The following is an 11,831-nucleotide window of genomic DNA, read 5'->3' as shown; positions in this document are numbered from 1 at the left end:
CAGAGGGAAAAAAATGTCTTACCTGACGAGTCTATTATGTGGGGAATGTAATGGAATAGGGGAATGACAAAAGAAAGACATTGATCTGGGGAGTCTGTGAAGCTATGGGAGCCAGGGGCATTTGCTGGAAGCAGAAAAGACTGAGAAGTTAACTGTCAGAGGAAAAAATAACTGCCAGCTTGGGAGTTGAAGGTACTGGGAGGGGGATAGAATGGAGCACACGTAAGGGCTCCGTAGGCAAATACTGTTCTCATGAAGAAGCCCTACAATTTCTGACCCAGTCTGAAGGAGTGCTCTGGCCCAAAGAGTCTGCTTTTGGTTCCTAGCAGTGATGGGCAGGAATAAAGAAGGTTAGAACAAAAGAAGTAAACCCTGCCAATGCCAGGCTTTCACCAAAGCGGAGGTCTGCATGTGCCTAATAATTTGTAATTATTCAATATCTGTGTGCGTGTGTTAAAACATAAAAATTTTTTTAAAGATTTATTTGAGAGAGAGAGAGAAAGCACAAGCAGGGGGAAGGGCAGAGGGGGAGGGAGAAGCAGTCTCCCCTCTGACCAGGGAAGCCTGTCGTGGGACTCGATCCCAGGACGCTGAGATCATGACCTGAGCCAAAGGCAGACGCTTAATCGCCTGAGCCACCCGGGTTCTCCAAAACATAAAATTTAATTTGTCCTCCATTTTTTTCCTTCTCAGCTAACCAGTCTACAAGATGACTCCCACGCTGTAGTTGCTGGAGGCAGCCTGTTCAAAAAACACCATCATGGTGGAGATGGTTGATTGATTCTTCTTTGTATCACCTGTAATACCGACATCTTTCCTACAGACCAATGGCCTACAAAATGTCTTATATACAGGTCCAAATGGTAAAGGGCATGCAGATGAGTTAGAGGGAGGATACAATGCACAAGAAAAGGTCCTTGGTGTCCTGAGGGGACTGTTCCTCCCAGCTGCCTACTTGAGTGGTCTACATACACATCTTCGGCCCCCAAATGAGACCTATGTGGAAAAGGACGACATTGAGCAAAGGGCATAGGTGGCAACTCCCTCACCCTGCAGCACATCATCTGTTACTCTCAGCTCAAAGGTTTAAAGAGAGCAAGAAGATTTACCTCAGAGGGCTGGCGTCTCTGTCACCATCCCCAGCTCCATTTCAGAGAGGGATGTGCAGAAGAGAGAAGAGGAGGTGGCTGTCACTCTGAAGCAAGGTAAGGGCTTGAGGATTAAGAAGACAGCTTTGAACTGGGCTCAGTAAACTCTGTGCTTCCAACAGACGTGCTGCCATGTCTTGAGTGGCCAAGTAAAAATCTCAGCTTGCTGTTCTCTGGTTTCCTAGGATACTGGAGTTTTCACGTGCATTACTAAGGATAGTGTAGTTTAACCTAAGAAAGAAACATTTTCAGGAACTTAATCAAGGTTATCATGAAGCAGAATTTCGCTATTTCCTATTCTTCGCTATACTGTGAGTGCAAAAGGGGCATGCTAATAAGCAGAAGATATATTAATGAGCTGGAGAGAGAAGGATACTAGAATTCTTGACAAAGGGAATCAGAAGGCCTATGGATCACATTGGGGAGGGCAGAGGATAAGAAAATATGACTAGGGTTTGAAACAGGATATTGGGTAGGTCAAGAATAGCAGAAACCACTGAGAGAACTAGTGATCAGACAAAGGAGAAGGAAGGTTCCAGGGGACAAAGCAGAGACAAAGGAAAGGGTGAGAGGTAGCAGTTCTAGGAGAGAGGAGTACAGACACCCCGGGAGAGAGGTCGGCTTCTAAGGGCAGAGCTGAGCTGGAACAGACTGAAACAGAGGGCGGTGGTCAGGCCCTCACCACCGCCAGACTGAAGTGTCCTGGGTCGTGTGTGCTGAGCTGAGACAGGCTGGCCTCTGCTAATATCCTAGTAGGAGAAAAGAAAGCGAGCACTCAGTCCAAATGGCATTCCTCTGGGTGAGAAAATCAAAGTAAAAGATGGGTTTTCTTTCTCCTCAGATAATACATAAGAAATTAAATGGTAGTGAATGAGTAATGCTAAAGGATAGAAAAAGTTGTAGAGAAGCGGAGAGAAGCCCAGGAGCTAAGCCAGCAGCAGACGAGATGCCCACCAATGCTGGATAATTTGTAAGTCCCTCCTAAGTGGGAAATGTAAGCCTACCTAGAAATCTGCTGTCAGTCCAGGCCGTGGCTCCTGCCACTGATGAGAATGCTTGTCCCAGCTTAGAGATTTTCCTGGAAAAGGGTTAGAGGCCCTGGCTTCCATATAGATTTTCCTAACCCAGGGGGTGGGGGGTGGTGAAATTAGGGGCGTTAGAAATGTATAGCTTGCTCAAGGCAATTATATCTGAGAATATTTGGTCTAAATATTAAGATCTCAGAATTAAAGCAGTCTCTGAGGATTTCTGAGAGATTGATCACTTATACGTATGCCTGTTTTATACATGCTTTCCATGTTTATATCCTTAAAATAATTGAGGCATAGAGACAGAACGTAGCTGGAACCCAAGGGTGTGGAAAAGGCAGCCTTGGGTTGCAGACTTGCAAAGGCTTGCAAAGGTTTGAAGGATCCCTTCTCTTACTGTGTACCACTGCATTTGCCCTCAAACATGAGAGAGCCCTTGCTATCAAAAGAAGCAGGAGGGGCATAGATTTGATATTTCCAAGTAGTATCTTTGGCCTCCTGGAACAGGAGGAAAGATGTGTTTTTCCTTCCTTGGGAACAGGCCATAGTGTCTTCAAACGGGAAGAGGGCAACCAAGCTGCCTTGGGGTGGGAAGGTCACAGAGTATCCCAGGACCTAATTAGGCTCAGGATCTGGACTTGTAAATAGGACATCTTTGAGACAGGCAACTCTGAGACAGTTGGAATGAGGGGAAACGTATCCGTCTGTAACAATGTGTTACTGACTTCTGCGGGAACCAACTCTCTTATGCGTTAGAGATACCAAAGTCCTGGGCATAGATTTAGAAAGTATCAGATTTGGTAGAGTTCTGCCATTAACCAATTTGCTCTAAAATTGGTTTTCTTAGTAACATGTTTTATCTTTGCAGATTCTGGAAACAGGCCTGAGAATGGGAATTTGATTATTCAGCAAAAAATCCTAATCTATAAAGAGGCTTTCTTAGCCTTGCTGAGATCTCTATCCTGAGATTGTAAGGGTTCAGAAGACCAGAATACAAGCCCAGTGTTCAGGTCAAGAGAACGAACACACTTGAATAAAAATTGAAGTTCTCTTACTTACTTGTTAGATCTCATATGATTTTTTTGCTTTCCCAAACCTCAGTGTTCTCATTTGTAAAATGGGGATAATAATAGATAGGAGTAATTGTAAAATTTCTTACCTAAAACACTTGGCACAGTTTACTGCATAGAGTACATTTTTCAAAACTGTATTTATTATTTTATTATTAGTCCTAATATGGTCTTCTGAGTATTGTTTCCAGAAATAGTTATTATATGTCATAATTCTTTGATAATGCACAACGAGATTTTAGGTGGCAACAAGATGTAAAGATATCTGGGAACAATGTCAGAGGAAACCTGACTGAACATTCTGATAATCATGGACTTGAGGAGATAAAGACTGAAGCCTGAAGGTTTTTTGCATGATTGCAGAATCCTGTCGTTTTGGAGAATAGATGCAGGAACAGAGGAACTTATAAGTAGGCAAATTTTAGTGCCCAGTAAAGGAATTCAGAATTTGTGATGTGGATGAGTAGCAAATGATGCTCCGTGTCAATAAATGTTCACATGCGTGCTAGATGGCCTCATGAGGGTATTCCTGAACTGAGTAATGTTAGAAATTGATTTTTAAAGGGCACCTCGGTGGCTCAGTCATTTAAGTGTCTGGTTCTTGATTTTGGCTCAGCTCATATCAGGGTCGTCAGGTTGAGCCCCAGATCAGGCTCCACACTGAGAGGGGAGCCTGCTTAAGATTCTCTCTCTCCCTCTCCTCTGTCCCTCCTCCTGCACTCTCTCTCTAAAAAAAAAAATAAATAAAAAAATAAATTTAAAGCCTTTTGCTTTATAAATTACATCTAGGACAAACTAAGAAATAATATGCCATCTAGAAATAATCATTAACATTTTAATTTAGATATGTTATAAATTTTACAAATTATAAATAAAATCAGCCTGCACATATTTTATGACCCATTTTTAATTCACTGAATATAACATAGACAATATTAAGATATTAAGGGAATTTAACATTACTCATCTGAATCACTTTAATTCCTATATATTATAGAGATGCATTTAATCATGAAATGACTGTTGAGTGCCTTCTATGAACAGTCACCCTCTAGAACAGCACAATCATGGTCCCTGTTCTCAAAGAGCTAGATTCTGCTGACTATACATGAGTTGAGAAATCGTCTTTGTTACTAAGGAAATAAAATTTAAAACCAAAATGAGATATCAGTTCACACTCAAGTGGCTATAATACAAAGACATTATCAAATGTGTAGGGAAACATTTTTAATTACCTCCTTTGTCATTAGTGGCCCCTTTCCTACTCAGGTGTGTGCTGGCTTCCCATCTTCCCTTTCTCCTATTCTTTCCACCATAACCTAATCTCAGATAAACAACTGATACGTTACTCTTTCTTTAGTAACTTCTAAATATCTTGAGCAAGGAGTTGATCATGTCTATATATGCATATATATTAAATGTTGCATATATGTATATATATGAATTTGATAACAGAAGTACATATGTATATATAGTTCTATATACATTAAGCATAAACTATATATATACAAGTCACTTGCTGTGTGGGTGTCTGTGTCTATGTGGTTGAAGACATGAATGAAAAGAGATTTTTCTTAGATTTTACTTTCCATTCTAAGAGCTTAACTGTTTCATTCACAGAAAATACTTCTTTAATGTTGAATGAAAACTTTACAATTTATTACAAATAGTCAAATAAAAGACAATAATATTCTGATGTGGTCATAGGTAAGTTTTACTTATCTTTACACTTTATTAAAATATTTTGTAAAGTCAGCTAAAAAAATTGGTCAATAAAATATATTTTAAAGCAAGAGAACCACTATCAATACCTCATATGAACTCAGCCCCGAGCAGAATGCTGTGCCCGCTACACAAGGACTCCTTCAAATTTGTCATCCACCTATAAGGTCACACAAAACCATTTTAAAAAAATCTTGATCTGATATATGATTATAAAGAAGAGATGACAGTCCTGAGCAGTCACAGCAATAACTTAATTTACTTAAGAGAGAGATAAATGACAGGTAGAGAAAATTTCTGTCAAGCCGTGGAGACCTTGAGATGAAACTGAAACTCCTTTTTTATGTAACCAAAGGTCAGATCCTCAGTACTTTTAAGAAGCCCTCCTTGATGGCCTCTTTTCATTTCTAGGTGTCAAAATGAAATTGGATGAATCTGGAATTTTCACTCAGTTTTAATGAAATCAGAATCTCAAATAGATGAGGCAAAAAGACCAAGAAATGTGAAACTGTAAAGAGTTAGGTTCAAATTATGGATTATTTAAAATGACAAGTCAAATATCTTTGTCTTTACTTTGGTGACCTATTTTCAACATTGGAAAATTTCTACAATCTTTGATCTTTGAAGGTATAATAGGTTGAGCTATTGCAAAATTATTACAGTATATTTATTCATTCCAAGCTTGTTATTGGTTATTATGTGTCATTGTGTGCCATTTTGGGTCTTAATATTTTAGTGGAATGCAGTAATCATTCAAATCTCAAAAACAATTACACACTGTGATCAATGTTAGGAAGGCAAATTAGAGGACATTGTGGACAACAGAGTGGGAATAGATGTGTTATTGATTTCAGGAACATTATTTTTAAGAAAATGGACCTCAACAAAAATGGTTAATACAGCTGGAGCATAGGCAAGAGGGAAAGAAGAAAAGAGAATGTGTTAGGGTGCAGTCTGGTGCACATACAGGCCTTGGAAAAGGTTTTATTTTTTATCTGAATTTAATTTTTATCTAATAAATTATGCAGTTTTAAGCAGTGCTTTGACTTTTTGACCATGTTTTAATAAAATCCTTATGCATAAAAAAATGAAGACAAATAGGGTAATAGTCTCCTTTGAAACTCAAGAATTTTACAAAGGAGATGACACTTTAAGCAAAATGAAATATCTGTATGTCAATTGACCCTAATTTTACAAAAAGGTTTTGGTTGTAGGATAGGTCCAACTCTGCCTAATGTATTTAAACCGCTAGAATTATTCTGCTAGGAATAGTAAGAGAAAGGTAAAACTAGAGATGCAAAATCATTACAGAAAATAAACATTAAAGGGAGTAAGAGAGCATAGCAAGAGAGCTCCAGGGGTGATAGTCCTGAGGTAGTAATTATGCAGATAAAATAGACTGACTTTCTTTCTTTTCTTTCTTCTTTCTTTCTTTCTTTCTTTCTTTCTTTCTTTCTTTCTTTCTTTCTTTCTTTTGTTATTGGTATTTTATTACAGTGTACTAGAAAGGAAGAAAAAAAAGGCTTTATAAACCTATGTTTCTCAACAGAAATAGTAGGTGACTCTAAGTCCCACAGCCCCCACACAAGTGGGTCACACATTGTAACTTTCAGTCTTCAAGCACACAGGGACATTTAAAAATAGTCACAGGGCACCTGGGTGGCTCAGTAGGTTAAGCATCTGACTTCTAATTTTGACTCAGGTCATAATCTCAGGCTGGTGAGGTCAGGCTCTGTGCTGAGCATGGAGTCTTGCTTAAGATTCTCTCTCTCCGCCACCCTCTCATGGGCTCTCGCTCTCTCTCTAAAATAAAATAATAAAAATAAAAATAGTTGGTCACATACTTGACCATAAAGGAAATTTCAATAAAACCAAAGGATTGGTATCATCAAAATACAAAAAACTTGAGAACTAAAAAGATATAAAAGATATTTAAAATATAAGTATTTTAAAAAATAAACATTTCTAAGTGTTTCATAAATCAAAGGAAATATCGTGGGGAATTTATTTTGAGCTGAATAACAAGAAAAACACTATCAAAAATTATGGGATGTAGCTAAAGCATAAGTAGGGAAACTTTTGACTTTAAATGTGTATAAAAAAGTTTAATAAATCAGCAAGCTGAATTTCAACAAATAAGTAAAGGAGCAATAGAGCAAATCCCCCCCCCAAAAAAATAGACACTCTTGAAAGCTTTCATCTGTGTCCATATGATATTGTAATTCATGTTATTTCTTTCTTTTGAATTTCCATATCATATATTGCAACCGTAGAGAGTTTGCTTATCCATATCTGATTAAACACCATCACTAAAACGCTGAAAGTTTGTTATTAGGAAATGTCGTAATAGCAGACAAAATTGAAATTTCTTAGGCTTTAACAAAATTGCTCGCATTTAACCATATCTGTTCTTTGTCACTGTATTTCCTACCTATTACATACACAATATTAATGGCCAGAAAAGAATAGTATGTTTACTGAACTCGGGGAACCTCTCATCTATCTTCCAGGTTTTGTTCTTTTATTTTTCCCGTAAATGTTCTGCTCTACCACTAGATTCATTGCCAGTTACAGGGATACATTTCCACAGACCAGCCACAGTTTTTTAAACAGTCCTATTAAATTTTCAAATGCATGCTTGCAAGATTATAAAAATGGCATTGGGTATGTAGTTCCAGTTTTAAGAATAAGATTAAGAAGTCAAAAAATAATCATTACCTTTTAATACTGAACCTTAATACCTATTATAACTTTTTTTGTTGGCCAACTGCCATGTGCCAAGCTGTGACTTATATGATTTTAATTAATCTTTGTGATATAGTAGTCCTATTTTATGCACAAGGAAATGGAGGTCACGGAGCTTATTTTACTTGTCAAACCAGTTATAAAACCTAGGTGGTGGTGGTGGTGGTCCTTCTTCTTCTCCTCCTCCTTCTCCTCCTGTTCCTTAAAAATGAAATGTCAAATTCAATAAGTTTAAAAAATTCTTCGTATATACCTTTTTTTTATACCTTTATTAATGTCAGTTTACTTCCAGTAAACAATAGCATATTATATGATTGTTACAGACATCATACAGTAAAATAACATTTCACCTATCTTAAATCTTTGATCATAGGAAAATGTTGCTTATTTGGAAAAAACCCCAATGTTTCCTAGATTTCTCTCTCTGCTCTCCTTACCGGCACTCACTTGCAGTACGCTTAGAGTTTATTGAGTTCACAGTCAGTACATGAGTTGGAGAAGTTCATAAATAGCGATCTGAAAGACATATACAAATGCGTCTATTTTTATGTTTATGATTATACTTACTTCCATGCATCGAGATGACTTGGGAAATTAAACATTTAACAGTCATTAAATATCTGTGCATTAGCATCCTATTCACATAGTTACTACCAGAATTTCAGATGTCACATATTATCTCCAAGTTGCTTTCCCATTTATTTTCCACGCCAAAAAGTAAAAGGCACAGGGCTGCCGGGGTGACTCCATCAGTTAAGCGTCCAACTTTTGATTTCAGCTCAGGTCATAATCTCAGAGTCATGGGACTGAGCCCTGAGTTGGGCTTCTCACTCAGCCCAGCCGGGAATCTACCTTGCTCCTTCTCGCTCTGTCCCTCCCCTTGCTCATGCTATCTCTCTCTCCAAAGTAAATCTTTTTAAAAAGTAAAGGCATAATAATATTTAGCTTTTTATAAGATATTCTAAATGTGTGTGTTTTCCAAAGGGGTAGAAAATTGAATGTTATTTTTGAAATATGTATGATACACAAAGGTTGCTACATAGGCAACATGAACAATTACAAAATGAGCAAGAGGCAGTTATATCTCTCAAACATATTTGATTTCTATAGATCACTGACATAAGAGTAAATCTGTCCTGAGAACATTATCAGAATAATTATTATCTTTTTGTATTTTTCTTTTGACAATAGGAAAAAATGACTCAAAAATCAATAAACAGGGACGCCTGGGTGGCACTGCGGTTAAGCGTCTGCCTTCGGCCCAGGGCGTGATCCCGGGGTCCTGGGATTGAGTCCCACATCAGGCTCCTCCAACTATGAGCCTGCTTCCTCTTCTCCCACTCCCCCTGCTTGTGTTCCCTCTCTCACTGGCTGTCTCTATCTCTGTCAAATAAATAAATAAAATCTTTAAAAAAAAAAAAATCAATAAACAACTAGACCAGCAATCTAGCTGTTGATTAATTCAGAAACTGTTTACCTCTTTGCATAATTCCACAATGCAAACAATTATTGCCTAAATATATGCAAACTCAAATCCAAGATTCCACCAAGAGAATTATTGATTTCCATGAAAAGAAGAATATGTGCAGCAGAGCGTAAGCAAATAGACGTACTTCTGAGCAGTTGGCAGGTCATGACCCTTCTCTATGGGGAACTGTGCAAAGCATTCATGTAAATTCTATTGAATTTGTGACCAGTCACCCATAAAAGATAATTAATATGTCTGAATGTGAAGTGACCTGATCATCCTATTAAACACAGCTTTAGAATAAACCACGACTATAGTGGGCTTTATGATACAGCAAGATGCATAAAAATACACAGGAGGGGTTTTTCACGGTGTTTGAGAGAGAAATATAAATAATTGAATCTGGCATGAGAATTAAATTTACCCAGTCTACAGAAAGGCTCAAGACAAGATGTGCTTAGACAGTAACGCTGTTTAAGTACTTAATTGTGGAAATAATGGTCAAAGAGAAATATACTTATTCTAAGAGAAAGGAAAAAAAAAGTTCTCTTGATGGGTTGAAGTGATCCTATAGCTGCTTTTAGCCAAATATGTTTAATCCAAGAGAAATGTTCACAAAGTTCTACAGTAGAGAAACATTGGAGATAGGAAGACAGTCTAAGATGCTAATAGACACCGCAGTATCTCTTACTATTGTTATAATGAAATCACCTCGTGTAAGCCTTTCTTGATTTGTGCTGAATGTTCTGTTGTTAATTGTATACCATCCATAGGTAAGAACAAAATGGTCAGTGATTGATTTGAGCTGGGGGAGCCCATCTCCACATATTTGGATTCAATAGGTCTTCATAATTCATACATATATTCATATATCCATATGCATTCATATATGTATGTAATTTCCTAATATGATATTGGTAGACCGATGTAGTATATACTGAGTCATTATTTCAAAAAATGGCATGGTCGTCTGATAGAAATGTATGTTTTTAAGTCTCTATTGCTTGACCACTATTTATGAAAAGACTAAAACTGATCCTACATTATCTTTTGAAAATAGTCAATACCCTGTATAATTTTCTCACTACATAAAGAGCAGTTCTATTTACTGATCACTCATTTCATCATCCATGCAATATTTTTACCTCCTCTTTTTCATATAGTCATTAGATTTTTTTGCTATTTGCACACAAGATAGCTTCTGGTGCTGAGAATTTCACTCAATCAACTCTCTGCCTAATAGGAGAAATGAAAATGTTCACAAATATTTATTTTACAGTAAGATAAGGGACATGAAAAAGTAATGCACATAGTGCTGTTGGAACAAAATATGTGAATGTCTGAAGAAGATAGGGAAAGATTTTCTAAAAAGAAAACCTCAAGGGGTATCTTGTAGAATACATAGAAGATAGGTTTATGGGGAGATAAAACTAGCCACAGGGTCCCAGGCAGCAGAGATAGCTCGGGGAAGAGTGGCATGTTTGAATATGGAGGGATGAATGACGAGAGAGCATGACTATAAGCTCCATGGACATTATGAAAATCGCAGGTTGAAATCTGTGAAGTAGAAATAAAAGGTGTTTTGTTTGCCTTCATTTTACCCAAATGTTTTTCAAAATTTCCACTGTCACTGAAATTCTTAGCCACAGCTAAGACACAGAATCCACGCACAAACCTTAACCAGGTCTGTGTGCCCACATGTGATTCCTCGCAGCACCTTCTACCCACGTCCACATTTTCATGATCGAATGAATATGTACAGAGCAGTGATGCACAAATAAGGCCATTGGCTCATTCCACTCTATTGTGCTCACAGATTTTTCTGAGATTTTTTTTTTCCATAATGAACTTAGGGCTGAAAATCAGGAGACCATATCTCTAATTCCAGCCAACCACCTGGCTGGAGACCTTGAGCCAAAGTGTCTCCTTTTGGGCATTATATAAATATGAACAGGTGGTTACCAAAGTTGTTTGTATTGCAGTCCTATGTTAAAATAACACATTGGAATCTAATATGTAAAACAGATAAAGCCTAACATTCTGGTCAAATCAGCTTTGGAGGGTCATAAGCTTTTGATGTCACCTCTGTATTGAATGCCTGCTGGGTCACTTTCTCAGGACACATAAAGCTCAGATATACACAGATGGGAAACCTTTCTAGCTAACTGCTTCCCAGAATCTTTTTCACTTCCAATCTGAAAGCTCCAGTTAACACATAATCCTATATTCTCCGTGCCTACTATCTCTTCTCTATCGACTGTGGTCTATAAAGCACATGTTATCTCTAGAAAAGACCTCAGCAGCCACTGTTTTCACCTGTTTTGCGATGAGAGGAAGTCGCGTGATCAAGGTTATTAAAATTATTTTAATATGTATACTTTTCCACATAAGCGGCTCCATATAGTGGGGGGGGGTTGTTGACACTAAGGATTCCTGGTGGAGGAGCAGTCATTCCTGTAATATTTGTCTGGCTTTCTCTCTCTCTCTCTGTAGAGCTCTCCTGTATGCCCCTGACTCTTTAATGTCTGATATCAATCAAGCCCATCTCAAATGGCACATCCCATGGATAAGTTTCCATAGTTTCTTCCACTTGAAACAGATCATTCCCAAACTTGTTAATTATCGAAATCATTATCCAAGTGAATGATAA

The 11,831-nt window shown here is 37.7% G+C and overlaps 1 long non-coding RNA gene across 2 annotated transcripts; it reads left to right on the top strand.

The window, feature by feature from the left end:
- The first annotated feature begins 287 nt into the window (after positions 1-287).
- On the top strand, positions 288-3,060 carry LOC109491064. Of its 2 annotated transcripts, none has more exons than XR_002144460.1 (4): positions 288-350; positions 694-1,205; positions 1,990-2,118; positions 3,045-3,060. It is a non-coding gene; the product is annotated as an uncharacterized LOC109491064 (long non-coding RNA). The 2 variants fall into 2 exon arrangements; XR_002144459.1 differs by having other exon boundaries at positions 294-403.
- The last annotated feature ends 8,771 nt before the right edge of the window (positions 3,061-11,831 follow it).

Source organism: Ailuropoda melanoleuca, chromosome 7 (genome assembly GCF_002007445.2).
Source record: "Ailuropoda melanoleuca isolate Jingjing chromosome 7, ASM200744v2, whole genome shotgun sequence".
NCBI classification, from domain to species: Eukaryota; Metazoa; Chordata; class Mammalia; order Carnivora; family Ursidae; genus Ailuropoda; species Ailuropoda melanoleuca.
This window is presented reverse-complemented; position numbering and strand designations above follow the sequence as displayed.